The following is a 22,566-nucleotide window of genomic DNA, read 5'->3' on the forward strand; positions in this document are numbered from 1 at the left end:
GCTCATCCCAGTGCTGTAGGCACTTTGTAGATATTTAATCAGTGACAGAATCCTAAGTTTTCATTTTATTTTTTTATTTATATTTTTTAATGCGTGTCTATTCAAGGCTCCAGAATGAGACTTTTTTTTTTTTTTTTTGAGGATGAGATCTTCGGGTTATGTATATAAGACTCTGTATGCTCAGACTTGGACAAGTTTTATACTTTTTAGTAGTCAACTTATCAATGTATTCCTCTATGGCATCGTTTTGATACTCTGCTTAGGAAGCTCTTCTCCACCAAAGATGATAGAAATACTCATCTAAAATTGCTTATCGAAACCTTAAACGTAGTTTTATTTTTCCATTTAAATCTTGAACAATCTGAATGTGATTCAATAACAACACATTTATTGAGCTCCTATAATGTGCTGGGCAGAAAGGAGACAGATAGGATGCAATTTATTTTTCCTCTAAATTCTCAGACATACATTGTTGTCTACTTTTGGATTTTTTTTTTTTTTATTGTAAGATGAGTCTATCTTTCGCTGACCAATACCAGGCTCTTTGGGTTGTGGAGCTGTTAACATATTTACTATTTGGTAGCCTAACCCTTTCTTCACCAATTTTCACCCCTCCTGGCAAAACAATGCTCCTATTATCTCCTTAATTATATTAAGAGACCATAGAGAGTAACAGTGAAGAATTGGGCTCTGGAACTGGACAGCTTTTTCAAACTTCAGCGCAGCATGTTTAAAATAGGCAACCAGAAATGCAAATCAAAACTACAATGAGGTATCGCCTCACACCAGTTAGAATGGCCATCATCAGAAAATCTACAAACAACAAATGCTGGAGAGGGTGTGGAGAAAAGGGAACCCTCTTGCCCTGTTGGTGGGAATGTAACTTGATACAGACACTGTGGAGAACAGTATGGAGGTTCCTTAAAAAACTAAAAATAGAATTACCATATGACCCAGCAATCCCACTACAGGGCATATACCCAGAGAAAACCATAATTCAAAAAGACAGGGCTTCCCTGGTGGTGCAGTGGTTGAGAGTTTGCCTGCCGATGCAGGGGACACGGGTTCGTGCCCCGGTCTGGGAAGATCCCACATGCCGCGAAGCGGCTAGGCCCGTGAGCCATGGCCACTGAGCCTGCGCATCCGGAACCTGTGCTCCGCAATGGGAGAGGCCACAACAGTGAGAGGCCTGCGTACCACACACACACAAAAAAAAGACACATGCACCCCAATGTTCACAGCAGTACTATTTACAATAGCCAGGTCATGGAAGCAACCTAAATGTCCATCTACAGATGAATGGATAAAGAAGATGTGGTACCTACAGACAATGGAATATTACTCAGCCATAAAAAGGAATGAAATTGGGTCATTTGTAGAGACGTGGATGGATCTAGAGACTGTCATACAGAGTGAAGTCAGAAAGAGAAAAACAAATATCGTATATTAACACATATATGTGGAACCTAGAAAAATGGTACAGATGAACTGGTTTGCAGGGCAGAAATAGAGACACAGATGTAGGGAACAAACGTATGGACACCAAGGGGGGAAAATGGTGGGGGGTGGGGTGGTGGGATGAATTGGGAGATTGAGATTGACATGTATACACTGATGTGTATAAAATGGATAACTAATAAGAACCTGCTGTATAAAAAAATAAATAAAATTCTAAAATTCAAAAGAAAAAAATAGGCAACCAAATTTTGGATATCCACAAAATTTTAAATTACCCATCACCCATTTATCAGGACATGAGAAAACATTTTCTCTTCCTATAAAGTATAATTAGCTACTTTAACGCATTTATTTTAAACTTATGTGCTTAGTTACACTACCTGTGTTGTTCATCCCACTGTTGTACTTTCATGATATATGACATCCACTTGAAAAGACAGTGAAAATGGAAATGGGGCGGTTCTTTTCATCTGGACCTCAACCGTATTCATCTTTAATATTCATAATGAATTTCTAGGGCTGATGATGGTAAAAAATAGATGGGATTCTGGGATATTTCTCCATGCACTTTAGGCTATTACTGTGCGTGATAAAAAGAGATACTGAGGGTATCCACTTATCCCAATAGAAATAGTCATTAAGAATTTAGGTATTTAGGGTGTCCAAAAATGGTACAAAGTGGACTTGATGAATTATCTGAGCAGTCTGATCAATGCACAAAGTCCAGGACCAAAAGCTGCTATAGGATCTAATCTGTCCAAATAAGACATGTGCACCAATGTGAGTTTTCAGACAATTCCCGGATCTTTGCTTCATTTTGAAGATGCAGCTAGCGTCCCAGAGAAGCCAGCAGATTCTCCCCAGGTACGTTGTAGTGTAATTGCTCTGAGGGTGTACGTGAGGAGGGAGCGAGGGGAGAAGTGGGGGTGATGGGGGAGAGTGCGCTGAAAGCCCTGCTGAGAGATGTCCTCAGAGTTCAGTGCTGCCTTAAGCGTCTAATCCATGACACACAGGAGGCTCTGAGGCTCGGGGAAGAGAAGTTAACAAAAAGCATATTTTGTATGGGTAAAATCTACAAAGAGGTCCTGCTCTTTGGGCAATTCTGTGTGTACTCTGACTCCTAGTCGCCGTAATACAGAGTGTCTCTTTTTGCAAAATGAAGTCCGCCTACCGTCTAGTTTCCTCCCAAAGGCACTTTCTACTTCTGAGTGATCGCTGCTGTGTAATTATCGTGTATCCCGGAAAAACTCTTCAGCCCTGCGAGAGAACGTGTGACCAGGACACACAGGACCCTGCAGCCAGTAGTTTTAGTGCTTCCTTTTCCCGGGAGAGGGCTCAGTTGCCATCATCTAATTTGCTACATGCAGATAAGTAAGGAATCAAAACAAAAGTTCAAAAAGCCAAAGAATGTCGAATAACCAGGAAATCCTTTACTTATGAATTCAAAACCAGGTTGCTTAAACACTGTGTTAATAGAATGTTTAGAAAACCAGCAGAGGGCTAGATATTTTACAGAGCTGGCGGCCGCATGCCTTCCTGTGCATCTTGGAGGGTGATAAGACCCCTCCTAGGTTCATGTGAGCAAAAACCCTTTTTCAGTTCTCTGCATCCTCTCTCCCCTAATCCTTACTTTAGTTCCACAGATGGCCCTTTAGAATTTAGTCAACACTAAGCGAAACCTGCAGTTTCCATTTGTAGATATTTTTTATTTATACACTTAATATCTACTTTTTTTTTAAAAGAGTCAGCTCCTGATTATTATCTATTCTCAAGTGAGATAATGTATGTGAAACGACTTACAAAGCCTGCAAAGTACCATAGAACTGTAAAGTATTATCACTTTCTGCATTAATGTAAAAATTATTTTTAACAAACACAGATGCAAAAATAAAGCACTCACAAGTAGATTCCAACCATATAGTAAAAACTCTTCACGACCCAGGGGATTTATCCTAGGAAGGTGAGGGTGATTTAACATTAGAAAGTATGTTAATGATTAGGGGAAGCTCAGTAAAGGATGTACAAGAAGGTTTTGTTTTACAACTTTTCTGTAAGTCTAAAAACATGTCCAAAAAAGTTTAAAACTTATTTATAGGTTTTTTTATACTTATTGTTTGGTAATGCTTAAGAGTCTAATTAGAGGTTATTTGGTCTACCTCTCTGGATGCATCTTAACTGAGACAACCAAGCGAGGAGGTGTATTTAGGAGGAGAGTGCCTTGTGTTTGGGTTATCTTGACTCTGGAGAGCCACATGGCAAACCAACCACAGAGGAGGAGAGGCGGGCAGAGAAATCTTCCCCAAAGAGGAGATGAGTTGTGTGTTAAATGGGATAGGGAGGGTGGGAGGGAGGGAGAGGCAAGAGGGAGGAGATATGGGGATATATGTATATGTATAACTGATTCACTTTGTTATAAAGCAGAAACTAACACAACATTGTAAATACTCCAATAAAGATGTTAAAAAAAAAAAAAAAAGAGTCCAGGGCTTAGAATGCAGAGAGATGGCTGCCTTGGGCTATTCCTGGCAGAGAATCATAAATTCAAATCCTACAGGTGCCAGGTCAGGAATCTAAATATAAGCCCAGTGAAAAGACAATAGGAAATGAGATGATTTGAGAAGAAAATAACACACATCCATCTAAAGGTTGGTTGGTTTGTTTTTTTTAACTGGAAAGCACCTGGAGTTAGTCTTTGGGCCACTAGTTTTCAATCCATGATAGGTTCAAGAGTTTAAGAGGGAAGAGTAAAAGGATTTTGAGGTGTCTGTCTAGCCCAGCATCAGATGGAAAAGTAGACCAGACTTTATGACAGAAGCCCTATGGAGTACAGAGCTAATGTTCAATGAACTTTGGAAATAAGACCATAGGCCTAGAATATTTTCAAATACAGTTTTTCTGTGTAAATGAAAGTTTGCATGCAGGGAGAAACGAGGGTAGCAACTATCAGACTGCCGGTGAATGTCTCACCCCAAACCTTAATACATCACTGTGTGTGCTATATTTTATGCATAAGCACATCCCACAATTCTCTCCATTCCACAGCTTTCCAGGAATTATTCCTGGACGAACAGGGGAGGGAGCCTCAAAAGTAAATAAATTTCAAAATGGTAAAATATTCATTTGAGAAGTGGTTTGAGTACCTAGTGTGAAAACAGGAAGAGTAACAACAGTAAAGAGGTCAAATACTTTTTTTTTTTTTTTGCGGTATGCGGGCCTCTCACTGTTGTGGTCTCTCCTGTTGCGGAGCACAGGCTCCGGACGTGCAGGCTCAGCGGCCATGGCTCACGGGCCCAGCCGCTCCATGGCATGTGGGATCTTCCCGGACCGGGGCACGAACCCGTGTCCCCTGCATCGGCAGGCGGACTCTCAACCACTGCGCCACCAGGGAAGCCCTCAAATACATTTTTGACAAGAGAATCAGATATGTACATTGAAAATAAGGGCATTACTGTAAACAAGGTACATTAGACATCTGAAAAAAGATTTAGATAAACATTTAGAACACTCTGTCTTTCCTTCATTACATCAGTAAAACAAATAAAATTTGATATTTAGTATCTACCAAAGATTCCAGGTTTGTTCCAGAGAATGAAACATAAAAATTCCATTTTTGGGGGGAATTAAAAAAAATGTGTTAATGCGTTTCAGTACATTAACAAATTAAAGGAATACAACATATGATTATCTGGTGTAGCTAGCTGTCCTCCAATATCTGCTCTCTTGCACTTCTATGATACTAGTGTCTCAGATGGGCACGGGCTGTTGAGTGAAAAGCATTTAATCATCAGTAGCCTCCCTTGCAGCTGGATATGGCTATGCGATGAATATTTGGCCATTGAGATGCTGAGTGGAGATGACGTTTGCTACTCCAAGGTCTTATCCATAAAAGGGCTGAGTATGTGCATCCCAGATCCTCTCTCCTTTTCTCTGACTTAACATGGAGAGATGTAGAGCAGCCAGCTTCTTAGAAACCTAAGCCATATGTTGGGAATGGTACCCATTCTGATCCTTATTAAGAGAAATATATGGAAACTTACTTAATGTGATATAAAGTATCTTCCAGAAATAGTACATTAAATGGAAGAAACATTAGAAGTTTTCAATTCAATTCATGAACAAGACAAGGATGAGTCCATATTTAAAGTAGAAGTAATATTTGGTGCAAAGAAACATAGGAATTAAAGTGGTAAATCTTGGAAAGGAAGAGTACAAACTGTCATTATTTGACGGATCACATGACCATCTGAAAAAGCCAAGATAACTCAGCTATTAAAATTAGGAGAATGTTCAGTAAAATATAAGATTCAAGATCAACATACAAAAATTAGGAGGTTCCTATACACCAGTAATACCTAACGAGAATATGTAATGGAAAAAGTGATCTATACATATAGCAGCAGAAGTCATAAAATATCTAAGGATAAACCTAATAAATACTAGCCTTATATGAAGAAAACTATACAATAAAGTTTCTTTGTAAGACATCAAAAATTTCTGAAGAAGCAGATTTTATTTCAGCCAAAGTGTTATTCAGTATTACGTAGTTAGTTTCCAAACATATGTGATTTTTAAAGTTATCCATTTGCAATCATTATTATTTTGCTATTGTTGCATTATGGTCAAAGGAATACAGTCTCTTGATATTGATCCTTAATCATCTAATATATTTTTTGGGGGTAAATGTTCCATTTATATTCAGAAACAGTGTATTTGAAAACATTATTTGCTGTGTATACATATCTCATTGATTAAGCTTATTAATTATATTTAGATCTTCTGTATCTGTTTATTTTCGCCTGCTTGATTGTCTCAAAGGGGAGTGTCAAAATGTCTCATACAACTGTTGCTCTATATGTTTTCTCTCTGAAATTCTGTCAGTTGCTGCTGTACTTAGAGTTTGTGTAGTTAACTGCATGTGTGTTCATGACGGTTATATCCACTCACACTATTGTTGCTGTAGAGAGGTCTGATGCCATCATGATTCTTGTTGTTTGGAAGTGATCTGCTCTTCCTCTTTGTAACCTTTTGGAGTTACGTTTGAGAATAATCTTTGATATTCTTAAATGTCACTAGGTCTATTTATGAGTATTCACCCATTAGTTTGGTAGTACGTGAACACTTTCAATTCAAGCTATTTCATTCTTTCTTTGATTCTAAAACATTTATCTTCATACTTTATTGAAATATTTCCTCCTATATTTTTTCTCTCCTGTGATTCCTATTATCCTGTTGGTGGTACTTATTTTTCTGGTCACCATATATTTTTAATACTTTCCCCCTCTCATTTAAAAAAATTTTATTTTGAAATAATTATAAATAAGTGGCAAAAATAATACACAGAGGTCCCATGCACCCATCTCCCAGCCCCCTCCAATGGTGGCATCTTACATATTATAGTGCATTATCAAAACAAGAAATTGATTGGCACAATACAATCAACTAGATTATAGGACTTAGACATCATTAGTTTTGGCAAAACTACACCTAAAATGTCTTCGTATAAGACTCTGTGACAGGTGGCTGCCCGTAGGTGGTTGTGGCCGCCGTGCCCAGAGGGAGGCGGCGGCAGCGGTGGCGGCGAATGATGCCTGGGAAACTCCTCTGGGGGGACATTTTGGAGCTGGAGGCACCTTTGGAGGAGACCGAGAGCCAGAGGAAGGAGAGGCAAAAGAACTCTGTGGATGTTGGAATTCGGATACGGGATTATGGACCTGTACTTCCCTTATAAGGCTGTTATGAAGATTTAAACAAGATAAGCTGAAAACATATTACACAATGCTGGAGTGACAGAAGGAAGTCAAGGCACCATTATGACTCAGATGGGAAATCAGAAACAACAGAAAATGGTGTTGCAGATGACCGGGATGCTCCCAAACCCAAACGAGCTAAAATGAAAGAGAAGCTAAATGGTGACACCGAGGAAGGATGTAACCGACTTTCAGATGAATTTTCTAAATCTCGTAAGTCAAGAAGAAAAGACCTATCAAATGGAGATATTGATGAATATGAAAAAAAATCAAAGCAAGTGTCATCCTTAGATAGCTCTACTCATAAATCAAGTGATAATCAACTAGAAGAGACTCTAACACGTGAAAAGAAAGAAGGAGCATTCTCCAATTTCCTTATTTCTGAAGAGACAATAAAGCTTCTGAAAGGTCGAGGGCTAACATATCTCTTTCCTATTCAAGATAAGACTTTTGGTTCTGTATATGAAGGAAAAGATTTAATTGCTCAAGCGCTGACAGGAACAGGAAAGACATTCTCTTTTGCCATCCCCTTGATTGAAAGACTCCAAAGACATCAAGAGACAATTTAAAAAAGCCGCTCACCAAAGGTACTTGTTTTGGCTCCTACAAGGGAACTGGCAAACCAAGTAGCCAAAGACTTCAAATATATAAGTAGGAAACTCAGTGTGGCGTGTTTTTATGGTGGAACATCATATCAAAGCCAAATTAATCATATTCAAAATGGTATTGACATCTTGGTTGGGACCCCTGGTCGTATCAAAGATCACCTGCAGAGCGGCTGATGAGATCTTTCTAAACTGCACCACGTTGTGCTGGATGAAGTGGATCAAATGTCAGATTTAGGTTTTGCTGAACAAGTTGAAGATATTATCCACAGATCCTACAAAACTGATTCTGAAGACAATCCTCAGACTTTACTTTTTACTGCAACTTGCCCACAGTGGGTATACAAAGTTGCAAAAAAATACATGAAATCCAGATACGAACAGGTTGACCTTGTCGGGAAAATGACTCAAAAGGCTGCAACTACTGTGGAACATCTGACCACCCAGTGCCATTAATCTCAGAGGCCAGCAGTTATTGGAGATGTCCTTCAAGTCTACAGCAGGTCTAAAGAGAGGGCTATTATCTTCTGTGAGACCAAAAAGAATGTAACTGAAATGGCCATGAATCCACACACAAAAGAGAATGCCCAGTGTTTACATGGCAGCATCACACAGTCACAAAGAGAAATTACACTGAAAGGCTTCAGAGAGGGTAGTTTTAAAGTTTTGGTGGCAACCCATGTGGCTGCCCGTGGTTTGGACATTCCTGAGGTTGACCTGGTGATTCAGAGTTCACCTCCACAGGATGTTGAGTCCTATATTCATCGCTCTGGACGCACAGGTAGAGCTCGCCAGACAGGGGTTTGCATATATTTTTATCAGCCAAGAGAAAGGTATGTGGAACATATGTCAATTAATATGTCAATTAAGATATGTGGAACAAAAAGCAGGAATTACTTTTAAACGTGTAGACGTTCCTTCTACAATGGATTTAGTTAAATCTAAAAGCATGGATGCCACCAGGTCTCTGGCTTCCATTTCTTACGCGGCTGTTGATTTTTTCCGACCATCAGCCCAGAGACTGATAGAAGAAAAAAGGGCAGTGGATGCACTGCCTGCAGCATTAGCCCACATCTCTGGCGCACCAAGTTTTGAACCACGTTCTTTAATCACCTCTGATAAGGGGTTTGTGACCATGACTCTGGAAAGCCCAGAAGAAATACAGGATGTTAGCTGTACTTGGAAAGAACTTAACAGAAAGCTGAGTAGTAGTGCTGTGTCCCAAACTACCAGAATGTGCCTCCTAAAAGGAAACATGGGCATTTGCTTGGATGTTCCCACACTGAGTCAGAAAGGTTACAGGAAGAGTGGCATGATTCAGACTAAACACTCTCAGTGCCAGCCAAGTTGCCTGAAACTGAAGAATATTATGATGGAAACACATCTTCTAATTCCAGACAGAGGAGCTGCTGGTCAAGTGGCTGGTGTGGCCGGCCAGGTAGACAGAGTCCACAGGGGAGTCGGTCAGGAAGTCGACAAGATGGTAGAAGACTAAGTGGGAACAGAAATCGATCAAGAAGCAGGGGCCACAAACGGAGTTTTCACTGAGATAGTTGATCTACCAGTGTGAGCTTGCCTATTTCTGCCTAACCATGTACATTATCCACCAAAAAATTAGGTCATCATAGTTGAGGTCTGTTTCCGCTATTTGCAAAGAAGTTGGTTGTATTTTTTTTAAAGTATTTCACAAGAATGGTTGTAAACAAATCTACTTACCCAGTTATACCTTTGAATAAAAAAACCTCCTTTTATTGTCTCTTTAAAAAAAACAACTCTATTTTATCACACATATAGAGTCATATAACTACTACCCACAATTAAAATGTTGAAATATTCCATCACCATAAAGGAATTCCCTCTCCCTCTCTTTCCCCTTCTCTAACCCCTGATGTCTCCATCTCTTTAATTTTGCCTTTTCTAGAATGTTATATAAATGGAATCATACCTTTTGAGATTGGCTTTTTTCACTCAGGATAATGTCCTTAACATCCATCTAGGTTGTAAGGTTGCATGTATGAGTAATTCATTCCCTCTCATTGTTGAGTAGTATTCTATGGTATGGAATATGGTACATCAGAGCTTAACTGTTCACCCATTGATGGACATAAGGGTTATTTCCAGTTTTGGGCTATTAAAAAACTTCTATGAACATTAGTGTACAAGTTTTTGTAGGAATACAAGTTTTCCTTTTTCTGGGATGAATGCCAAGAAGGAATACAATTGTTAGGTTGTATGATAACTGCATACTTGGTTTTAAAAAGAAATTACCAAACTGTTTTCCAGAGCGGCTGTATTATTTTCCATTCCCATTAGCAATATATGAGTGATCCAGTTCCTCAGCATCCTTGTCAGCATTTGGAATGCTCACTGTTTTTAATTTTAGCCATCATAATAGATATATAGTGATATTTCATTGTGTCTTTTGTCCATTCTAGCGGACACATGGAAGAGTTTCTCAAGCTGATCTTCCAGCTCATGAATCTGTCTTTAGCTGTATCCATTCTGTATTTTACCTCATTTATTGTGTTCTTTAATATTTAAACTATTGTATTTTTCATACTGAATGTTTCCCATTGGTTCTTCTTTTTTTTTTTTTTAACAACATTTAGCTCCTGCTGCATAGAATCTTCCCTTAATATTTGTGGTCCATCTTTTCAATCACTCTTTCTCAGCTGGTATCTACTCATTCTGTACCTTCTTTAATAATGGTGATACTCCTCAGTTGTCTTGTGAGCTCATGTGTCCCTCGTGGAATCAGCTACTCTGCCTGGTCATGTTTTCTGGGAAATAACCAAGGCAGGGGCCCTAGTTTTGTTCTTCCAGAAGATTAAGAAGAAATATGAATAAGCTCAGATGGCCCCAAGCACCACAGAAGAGCCAGCGACTCCTCCCATTCAGGCAGGCCCTTCAAGATCACGGATTGCTTAACCTACTGTCACCTGGCCCCATCCCCAACCTGAGGCGCTGCGGAAGTTTAGGCCTCCTAAATCATGAGTTACCTCCCAGATCCTTATAGCTACACTGCTCTGTCCATCATCTAGTCCAACCCAACTTCCTACCCATGTCCTGCTCCTCAAACCCTTCCTCTATGACTCTCGGAAATTTAAGTCTCGGAAATTTAAATCAAATTCTCTAGTAGCTTCCATCTCTTCTGGAAATGATGCTTTCACTCCCTTGATCCTCCACCTTTTTGCTTTGATTGAGCTGGCTGCCCTATGAGGACACTACTTTCTCTGAACTGTGATCAAGGGGCAAGTCTTTTTTTTTTACATTTTTATTAAACCCACATACCTCAGGGCCAGAAGATGGATGGGTGTCCATACTCCATCTTGCTACTTCCCAACCTTTACTCCTAACCTCATCCTATTTGCCTTCAAAAACCACTTATCTTTTGAGATTCTCTCCACCTGGATGGATAACTCTCTCTCCCCTCTCTTGGCCTCATCTGCCAACCTCCTGTTCATCTCTTTTATCATCCTCTTTAGCTCCCCTAGCTTCTAATAGTCATCCTCCTTGGACTGGAAATTTATTTTATTTTTTTCATGTACAGGGTTTTTAAAATGGTGGCAAAATACACATAACATAAAATTTACCATCTTAACCATTGTAAGTATACGGTTCAGCGGCATTAAGTACATTCACATTGTCGTGCAACCATCATCCCCACCCATCTCCAGGATTCTTTTCATCTTGCAGCACTGAAGCTGTGTACCCATTATACAATATTCTCCCCTCCTCTGAGGCCCTGGCATCCATGATTCTACTTTCTGTCTCTATGAATCTGACTACTACAGATACCTCATATAACTAGAATCATAGAGCATTTGTCTTTTTGTGACTGGCTACCTTCATTTAACATGAAGTCCTCAAGGTTCATTCATGTCGCAGCATGTGTTAGATTTTCCTTCTGCTACATTAATGAATACTATTCCATTGTACGTACTTAACTATATTTTACTGATCTATTCACCCATCAATGGACACTTGGGTTGCTTCTACGTTTTGGCTACTCTGAATAATGCTGCTATGAACATGAGTGTACAAATATCTGTTCATGGACTGGAATTTTAGTATTCACAAGGATAATCCACCCAAAACTCCGGCCTGTTGGCTGTTTTTTCCCCTCTTCTCCATTGACCCTCCTTTTCCTCCAGTCCTTCTTAGACACACATTCCCACTGTCTTCCTCTGGCCCTTGTCACTCCTAGAAATTGCACCATCTCTGATCTCAAAGATGTCACTTTCTTACTACCCATCATCCCCCTCCTGGCTTCACTTCTGTCCTCACCTAGCCTAGATCATATGGTCCATAATTATAAGAACTCCTCTAAAAATACAGCTAGCTCCCGTGCTCTTCCATTTCTCCATAGAATGTGGCCTACAAAATTTTCTTTTCCTATGCCTCCGCTGCATCATGGGAACACGGTTAAGAGAAAAATCTCACAAGTCAGCTGTTTTCACTTTGAATTTACGATCCCTTTCCTCGAATGACCCCCTTCCCCTCTCCTTCCCCTTCCCTAGCCCCTGATGTCCACTTATCTGTTCTCCATCTCTATAATTCTGTCATTTCTAGAATGTTATATAAATGGAATCATGCAGTATGCAATCCTTTGAGATTGGCCTTTGGCTTTTTTTCACTCAGCATAATGTAGAACACCTGTTCTACTCTGTTCTGGACCCGCTTTCCCTTTGTCCAAGTGATGACCTCATATCTTTATATCTCTCCTCAAACCTCCTGTACACCCCTTCCCACCCACATTCTCTATTAGCTATCTTACTGCAGGAGTCACTGAGAAAAAATACCCATCACAGGGAAATATCTTGTCTTATTATTAAATGAGGTAATTCACAGTGAAGAACTTAGCACAGAGCCTGCCATATAAAAACCACAATACAGATGTTAAGTTTTATTGGTATGATTATTGTCTTACCACTGCCAGATGTATCCTGAAACCCATGTACTACTATACTTGTTGGGAATGGGAACGATGTTGTCTGGGACACAGTCTTAGTCTGGACAATAAAAATAGTTTTCAGGGGATAAAAACAAATTTACAGTAAGATGATTTCAGGAGTGTAGAAATTGATCATTCAGGAACCAAAGTGATAACCTTTAGTGCAAACCAACTGACATTTTTTCGCCAGAAGACCTCTAAGTTCAAAATATTAAAGATTCATCTGAGTTGTTGGGTAAAAACTGGTCATCTGTGCTCCCTCAATGCTTTGCTTACAACTTGAAATATGTCAAACTCCGGGTGTTACTAAAGTGCACTTTATTTTTTTACATGAAGCCAAAATCATAATTTATTACTTAATATATGTCAGCCATATGGATTAAGTACTTTTTCTTTTTTGAATGAAAGATTCTTTTTTATTATTATTTATTTTTAATGAATTTTTAAATTTTATTTATTTTTGGCTGCGTTGGGTCTTCGTTGCTGTGCACAGGCTTTCTCTAGTTGTGGCGAGCAGGGGCTACTCTTCGTTGCAGTGCGTGGGCTTCTCATTGTGGTGGCTTCTCTTGCTGTGGAACACGGGCTCTAGGCATGCGGGCTTCAATAGTTTTGGCACGCGGGCTCAGTAGTTGTGGCTCACGGGCTCTAGAGCGCAGGCTCAGTAGTTGTGGCGCATGGGACCTGTTGCTCCGTGGCATGTTCCTGCACCAGGGCTCGAACCCACGTCCCCTGAACTGGCAGGCGGATTCCTAACCACTGCACCACCAGGGAAGCCCCTGAATGAGTCTTTAATTCTACAGTGCTTACAATTTTTGAAAGTTTCACACACGATTCCATACAATCTTATAATAACCTTTTTCCCCCTACCCCTGTATTGCCCCTCCCCCTTCCCTCTCCCCATGGGTAGCCCTGCCGATACAGGGGACACGGGTTCGTGCCCCGGTCCGGGAAGATCCCACATGCTGCGGAGCGGCTGGGCCCGTGAGCCATGGCCGCTGAGCCTGCGCGTCTGGAGCCTGTGGTCCGCAACGGGAGAGGGCACAACAGTGAGAGGCCTGCGTACCGCAAAAAAAAAAAAAAAAAAAAAAAATTTTAAAGGAGATGCTCACAATAGCTAACTTTATTTTCCTTGGAAAAGCTCTAGTAACTTAATTAACTCACTGATGTTGGTTCCTCAGCTATACTTGAGATGATCAACGACTCAGGCTTTTAAAAAAATTTATATTTTTTCCTAATTTACAAGTGTGCAGAATTTTCTATGAATTTGTGATAACTGTAGGGGGAGTGATGAATATAAAATAACGTATTTTATTTATAGCCTGACCTGTAAGCATTTTCTTAGAACATATTCAGTAAATCAGAATCATAAATAACTTACTTCTAGTTTTTGTGAGAATTCTGAATGGTTAAAAATGATACAGAGTCCAGGCTGACATAAGAGAAATCACAGAACACTAAATTGACTTTTACAGTAATTCAGTTTTTATTGGAGCAAATAATCATGCTTAGAGAACCTTCTGCTTACATATAAAATGTTTTAAGTTCTAATTTTAGTTTTTACAAAAACCAATATACATGTAAGTCTCATTAAGGAGCAGAATAATGGAATTGCAGGATAGGAGATTACAAGAGATTAAAACTCCCCAGCATTTTCTCTTCCTAGTAATCTAATAAATGAAATTAAATAGCAGATTCATTTACAATAACTTCTAGCTTGGTGACCCTGGAAGATTTACTAAATCTTTAAGCTTCAGGTTCATTATCTCCAAAACTCTAATAGTAAGTGTACCTAATCCAAAGGGTTGAGTGAGGATTAAATGAGATAATACATATAAAGAACCCAGAGCAGAGTAAGTAGTCAATAAATATTAATAGTTATTATATCATGTATTTCATCCATCAAATAATTATTTAAAACATTCCAGACAGTGTAAAACTTGCATTTAGACCAGAGGAGGTAGGTAGGGGTGGGAAGGAGCACACCAACCTTGGCTTTCACTGGGACCCAGAAACAAAGGATGAGCTTCTGGACAACCTAGAGCACCTGAATACTACAGGGACAGCTCGAAACAGCGTGGGGCCACAAGGCTCATGCTGAGCAAATTCCCGTTTCTACAACATGACCTCACGTTGGTCAACGAAAGGAAACTCTGTAGCATTTAAATCAAAAATTAATCTTCAGGGCTTCCCTGGTGGCGCAGTGGCTGAGAATCTGCCTGCTAATGCAGGGGACACGGGTTCGAGCCCTGGTCTGGGAAGATCCCACATGCCGCGGAGCAATTGGGCCCGTGAGCCACAACTACTGAGCCTGCGCGTCTGGAGCCTGTGCTCCACAACAAGAGAGACCGCGATAGTGAGAGGCCCGCGCACCGAGATGAAGACTGGCCCCCGCTCGCCGCAACGAGAGAAAGCCCTCGCACAGAAACGAAGACCCAACACAGTCATAAATAAATAAATCTTAAAAAAAAATTAATCTTCAAAGGAAAAGTGAACATAACTGGGCCAGCAATTAATGGTCCATCTCATGTTGCTCTCTTAAGGTAGTGAAAAATAAAAATTGGATAATTTTTAGTTTGAAACAGTCACATAATCAACACAAACATGGATTTGTGTTTTGTTCTGCTTTGAACTACTGGGAAAAATCACATCAATTATTCCCCACTGGACTATTTTTAACATTGCGTGGCCAGAACTTATAATTACAATTTAAAAACAATCATATTATCTTGGAGCTAGTGAACTTTTAGATATTTATTTTATGTACCATTGCAGAGAATAGAGAAATATACATGAATCATATCTTTTCATAACTTTTCTTATTTGTTTGGTAGAAATGGCCCAGAATTCTCAATTCATTGCATAATTATTAAATGCCTCATTACTTTCCTTGATTCATCTCTAGTTTCTTTTTAGTATTCTCCAAAGTTGTTTTCAGTAGTCTTTGAAAACTAGAAGTGAAAATTCCCTTTATTAAAAGTTCAGATTGGAAAATCCCTTTCTTAAGAGAAATTATTTGTTTTGGTTTCTAGAAGCTGGGAGTCCCCACATAGTTTTCCCTGTGGTAAGATGACATGGATTACGAATTCAACAAATAATTAAGGTCAGTTAAAAGACCAACTGTTAATATATTGAGAAAACATATCAAAAATGACAGAACTTGATGATATACCTTGGTGGATAGTAAATGGCTTCTCAGAGCCCAAACTCCAAAATGGAAAACACTGCATATCCTTTGGCTGGACCCATAAATTCTAGCAACTGGTTGTGATGGACATTGCTATGAAATGCTTTTAGACTAACGGGTAAGTGAATCAAGTTTATACGGCTCCTTGGTCTTTATGCCTCTATCAGTAGATCTCAGGACAGGGAGAAGTAGGTCCATTTTATCAGGATCTCAGGTCTAGGAAGGAGAGAAGGTTGGAAAACTGAGTATGCATTTTGAAAAAGCTTCACAGATCTGAAATATACCTCTCTTGTCCTTTGTTCAATACATTCTACACTGTAAGTCAAAGAGTGTCTGCAGCAGATGGTGTCCATTACCCACCCATACCCCCTAGCACATACCATTTTAGTATACACTGTCCTGAATTTCAGTTGCTAGCACCTGGATTTTTTGAGTAAATGGCTTTCCTTGACCACTAGACTCAGGACTGTGTGTGGGTAAGGAGGAATTACCACCACTGGAGAGCAGTCTTGAACTAGTGACTGAGGAAGCTGGTGCATAAATACGTCAGCTCCCTCCTCCCTGTGCTGGTAGAACTTTGTGGTACATTTCCCAGCCATTTCCCAGAGCTCCCCAGTGGGATTAAATTTCAGTGGCTCATGGTGGTAACCTGCTTAATAACACACACTTTATTGGCTTCTTTCCTTCCCTGCCACATTTCTCCATTCCCCAACTGGTGTTTCCTGGAATCACCTCTCAGATAAATGGCTTGTACTTGAATCCTTGCCTTAGGTCTGCTTCTGGGTAAACCCAAACTGTGCCAAAGGTACTACTCTTCTTCTTTCCTTTCTTTATAGTTCTCTGATATCCTAAATACTTGCTCTACTGGCTTACTTTAGTGACATATACTGCTTCATAAATATCACTCTTCAAGAGGTTTACACACAGAAAAAAAAAGCAAAAACATGAACTCTTCCCCTCTTCCCCACCTATTTTTTAACTAAAAAAAAAAAATCATTTAGCAGAAGTAGCTCTTTCATACCTTCTCATGCCCACTTGTCCTCATATAGCTGTAGTCACATATAGCTACTGAAAACTACCATTCAAACCACCTATCTGAAGGGACAGTCAACCATCCTTCTCTCCCATCTCTACCCTTAAGGGAGAAGGATACTCTTTGGATATTGAGCATCCACTGAAATCACTGAACACATCAGTCATTCTATAACGCCTGCTGTCCAACATGGTAGCCACTAGCCACATGCTGTCCTTGAGTACTTGAAATGTAGCGAGTATGGCTGAGGTATTGAATTTTTAATGTTAGTCAATTTAAATTTTAATTTAAAACCATTACTCAGCTCAATTACTGGAAAACTTCTAAGTATGTCTGAGACAACTTGTGTAGGAGAATCTACTTTTTTCAAGTGTAAGTTTTATAAAATCTAAATACAGATCAAGTATGTCTGATGAAAATGTAGCGTCCAAACTGAGATGTGCTGAAGTGTAGAGTATGCACTGGAATTTGAAGACCAGCATGAAAAATATCATTAGAAATTATTAATATTTGACAATACTGAGATACTTTAACACTGATAAGATACTGAAATGATAACATTTGTGCTAATTGGGTTACATTAAATATATTAAATTTAATTTCTCCTGTTTCTCTTTCCTTTCTTTTTTTTTAAATGTGGCTACTAGAAATTTGAATTACATATGTGGCTCACATTATTTTTCTATTGCATAGCGCTGCTCAGTCACCTTACCCACAACTTATGTTTGCTAGCCTAGTGGGTAAAATCATGGCTATATAAAAAGATTAAGACAAAGAAATAACACTCTCTTTTCTTAAGGGGTTGACATTTCAAAAGGAATGTCACAAGTTCGGTAGTAATACTGAAGCCAAACTTAAGAGCAAAATAAAAAGAAAAGGCATATAAAACTTCCTCATGGAAAGTAGCTGTTTTCTTACATGAATAGATTACTGATATTAAAGTTAATTACGGAAAGTGATTTAAGGAACAATGTTATCCTCTTTAAAAGCCTACAAAGCTTGCTCTGCCTGAACATTGAAGTAAGTGCTCTGCCGATGTCAGCTTTCTAGACTTGAATGGGATAAAATAATCAGGCAATAAGGTCCTAGAAGAGGCCTTATCATCCACCCTGACATCATCTTCTCCTTCACTTTACAGATGAGGGAAATATGGACTAACCAGGTTAGGTGACTTTTTAAAGGTTAGAAATGATTTTGTAAATAAGTTCATTTGTTCCCTTTTTTAGATTCCACATATGAGCGATATCATCTGTCTTTCTGACTTACTTCGCTCAGTATGACAATCTTTAGGTCCATCCATGTTGCTGCAAATGGCGTTATTTTGTTCTTTTTATGGCTGAGTAATATTCCATCGTATATATATCCCACATCTTTATCCATTCATCTGTTGATGGACGTTTAGGTTGCTTCCATGCCCTGGCTATTGTAAACAGTGCTGCAATGAACATTGGGGTTCATGTATCTTTTCGAATTATGGTTTTCTCTGAATATACGTGTAAGAGTGGGATTGCTGGGTCATATTGCAGCTCTATTTTTAGTTTTTTAAGGAACCTCCATACTGTTCTCCATAGTGGCTGTACCAATTTACATTCCCACCAACAGTGTAGGAGGGCTCCCTTTTCTCCACACCCTCTCAGCATTTATTGTTTGTAGATTTTTTGATGTTGGCCATTCTGACTGGTGTGAGGTGATGCCTCATTGTGGTTATCAGGGGATAAGTGGGGAAGGGATAAACTGGGAGATTGGGATTGATACATACACATTGCTACATATAAAATAGATACTGATAAGAACCTACCGCATAGCACAAGGAATTCTACTCAGTACTCTGTAATGACCTATATGGGAAAAGAATCTAAAAAAAGAGTGGATATATGTATATGTATAACTGATTCACTTTGCTGTACACCTGAAACTAACACAACGTTGTAAATCAACTAGACTCCAATAAAAATTTAAAAAAAGAAATGAGTTTGTTCCTTCTCAAAGGAGACGGAAAACATCCATTCTCAAATATAATTTATGTTCCTATTAGTAAAACGCTTTGTGTCATTGCAAAGCTCATACATTTAAACTGGTGGTTCTCAGATGGACCAACTCTTCTTGATATTTCCTTCCATATTTCCAAATATGTTTATACTAACATTTCTTGGATTATTAATTTTGAACATTTTCTATTGACATCCTGTCATCGTAGATGACTTAACTCATATTCACTCTACCATCCCTACATCACCACCTAAGCCCTCATTGGATGAATCAATAATATTCAATGCAAATACTGTTCACTGTAGAGCCAGGTAGTATATTACACAATTACACACCTTTTCTTCATTTTTCCTGAAGTTAATAATTGCATCATTCTTCCATTTGCCTGTTTTTCCATATTTCCATTGTTCCCTCCACCCCCAATGCTACTATCTCTGCACGTGCTTACAAATAACATTTCCTATAATCCTCAAACACATTAGTTCCACTTGTCTTTTATATGGGAACAATTCCCTCACGGAACCCTCTGTCCTCCTGTTCCAATATGACCTGAAGTCTTTGAAGCTCAATATACAGCAATTAGTAGGGGCTTATCTTACACGGCAATCTAATAATGGAAAAATTTTACTTGACTTTTCACTTTTAAAGTCAACTGTAAAACTGTCTCTGATTTGTATTTTGCAGACATATATTAAATAACAGCAAAACAGTACCACGACCATCACAAACAACCCAGCACCCCACACACTGAAAACGCTGATTGGTAGTTCTCATGAATACGTACAATGGAAAAGACAGCCTTTATTTAAGCATTTTGGTTGCCCCTCCAGCAAAGGCTATCACAAGCCATAGAGGTTTAACCCCATTGCTGCCCAGACCCTGGCTGCTTCCAAAGTGGCCCTAAGGTCTGGAGTGCACAGGTGCTGGTGTCAGTGAGGTTTCCAGGGTTACCAAGTACGTATCACATCACTTTTGGAAAACAGCATCAAGAGGCTTTTAAGCTAAGGTAATGTGGATCCAGTTGGAATTTCAAGACAGGCTTTATTATCGTGGTGGTTGGTGGTGGCATCTGGTTCCTGATTACCTAATCTCATCCACAGAAAGTCCACGGAGGAGATTCCTGATGTGGGCAGAGCTATGGAGAACTCTTGTGGAACCACAGAGCTCTACTTCAGGGAGCCACCCAGAGACCACCTGCCAAGTCCAAACTCCATATTTTGCAAAAGAGAAAACTGAGGCCTAGGAAGCTTACCCAAGACAAAAAGGAAGCCGGTGGCAGCTTCTAAGTAGGCTTTAAAAATATTCAGAAAGATGAAAGTAACTGACTGGTAACAGATAAATTATGATCTTACAGATGGATGTTGTCACTTTGTATAAGCTAAGCTTCCTGGAAGAAGCAAAATCATTTAAATATTCATATCAATAATTCTAACTCTTGGGGCTTTCCTGGTGGCGCAGTGGTTGAGAATCTGCCTGCTAGTGCAGGGGACACGGGTTCGAGCCCTGGTCTGGGAGGATCCCACATGCCGCGGAGTGGCTGGGCCCGTGAGCCACAACTGCTGAGCCTGCGCGTCTGGAGCCTGTGCTCTGCGGCAGGAGAGGCCGCGATGGTGAGAGGCCCGCGCACCGCGATGAAGAGTGGCCCCCACTTGCCACAATTAGAGAAAGCCCTCGCGCAGAAACGAAGACCCAACACAACAAAAAGAAATAAATAATTAAAAATAAAAATAAATTAATAAACTCCTACCCCCAACATCTTAAAAAAAAAAATTCTAACTCTTGGGCATTTACCCTGTAATATTAACAACTAACTGTGTAAACTGAAGCATCGAATCACAATCTTTCTAGCTCCTTGTTGTTTTTTTTCCTAAACCACATGGAACACAAATCTTGAGGACTTATTAATTATTTATCATCTGGCTTTGGAGGCAATAGCAGAAGCAAGTTATAGGTGAGTGCTGACAGGCTGATTCTGGAAAGACCCAGCCAGTCATAGGTTACCAACCAGAGAAATTAAGAGCCTTTCACTTCTTGTTCAGAGAGAGCTTTGCCAAAATCCTTAGACACGGGAGCAAATTCACTGACTTACTTGTACAGAGAGACGGTGGCCAGTAACCAAAAACGAAAAAAAAAAAAATCAAGAACAAAATGAAAAAGAATGGTTTTTCCTTTCTTTTGGATCTGTTTTTTATTTGAATTTTCCAAATTATAGCTAGGTTCTTCTAGACAACCCTGCTAAAGCATGGCAATTCTGGCATTTCTATTCACTGGCTGACACATGCCCAAAGACTGCACTGTAAACATCAAGGAACCAAAGGCTTCTTCAGACACCCATCCCAGGCTCTCCATGTGATGCCTCCGCAGACAATGCAGAGTGTTCATTATCTGGAGCTAAACGTTTCCCTTTGCTTATTCTAGAAATTGCTACTTGCTTTCTCTTTTGTAGACATCTCTGAAGTGAAACAAAATGATAGCTTTCGTCACTCCACTAACAACTTTCCTTTGGAAAACCTTTTGCAAATATTAGTTTCTGAAGCCTCCGAGCCACTCTAACATTACAACCATAAAACTTCGTTTCCTCACTAGAAAACACCACTCTGAAACCCAAGACTTCATCCTTAAATAAGATTCTAACTAAGGCAAAAGATAGTTACATATGTGAGTTGCTGGCAACCGATAAAGCACCTTTCAAAATCTGAAACAAATAAATATATTCTAAGTGAAATTTAAGAACGATAAGTCATAAGGGAATAATATTAACTAAAGGATAAATTTAGAGAGCAAAGAAAAGTGTGTTTGATTTTTTTCCCCAGTGTAATGATAGAATAATTACACCAAATGTGGAAAGACTGGAATCATGTTAATCATCTTCAGAGAGTCCAAATCTTAACGGAGTCAATTCAAGAACTACAATTCTTAAAATAATGCAAAATGTCTTCTGTGGAGAAAGAGAAGGGAGAAGGGGTAAAATATGTGTATGGGATTAAGAGACACAAACTACTATGTACAAAATAAATAAGCAGTAAAGATATATTGTATAGCACAGGGAAATATAGTCATTATTTTGTAATAACTTTAAACGGAGCATAATCTATAAAAACATGGAATCACTGTGCTGTACACCTACAACTAATATAATATTGTAAAATCAAGTATGGTTCAATAAAAAATTTAAAAAGACATGACAAAGATGTTGATTGGAGAAAAATTTTTAAAGGTTAAAAACTGGAAGCAACTGAAATGCTTAACGACAAAAGGATGGATAAATCATTTGTGGAATATCCATATCATGAAATACAAAGAGTAACAAAAACGTATGAACTACAGCTTTTTTCAACAAAAGATGAATTTCACAAACAAAATATAGAAGGTGATACTGCTTTTTAGGGGGCTGGTGTTGTTACTTTTTCCAGTTTTATTGGAGTATAATTAACATAAAAATTGTAGATATTTAAAAAAATCAGAATCAAAATGTCTTCTGAAAATATATACAATATAGTAAACTTGGCTTCTTCCCAGGAGGAAGGGATTTTATTGATAATATGAAAAATTCTTCAAGTTTTTAGATTTCTTCCCACAAACGAATGTGCATAAAA

At 39.1% G+C, this 22,566-nt stretch overlaps 1 protein-coding gene and 1 pseudogene across 3 annotated transcripts in view; one reads left to right on the forward strand and one right to left on the reverse strand.

Moving 5' to 3' along the window:
- RNF150 (ring finger protein 150) overlaps nt 1-22,566 on the reverse strand; it is a 286,828-nt gene that overhangs the window by 135,735 nt on the left and 128,527 nt on the right. The gene's annotated exons all lie outside the window — the stretch shown is intronic.
- Nucleotides 7,040-9,391, forward strand: LOC132519204 (ATP-dependent RNA helicase DDX50-like; annotated as a pseudogene).

This window comes from Lagenorhynchus albirostris, chromosome 4, assembly GCF_949774975.1.
Source record: "Lagenorhynchus albirostris chromosome 4, mLagAlb1.1, whole genome shotgun sequence".
Lineage (NCBI taxonomy): Eukaryota > Metazoa > Chordata > Mammalia > Artiodactyla > Delphinidae > Lagenorhynchus > Lagenorhynchus albirostris.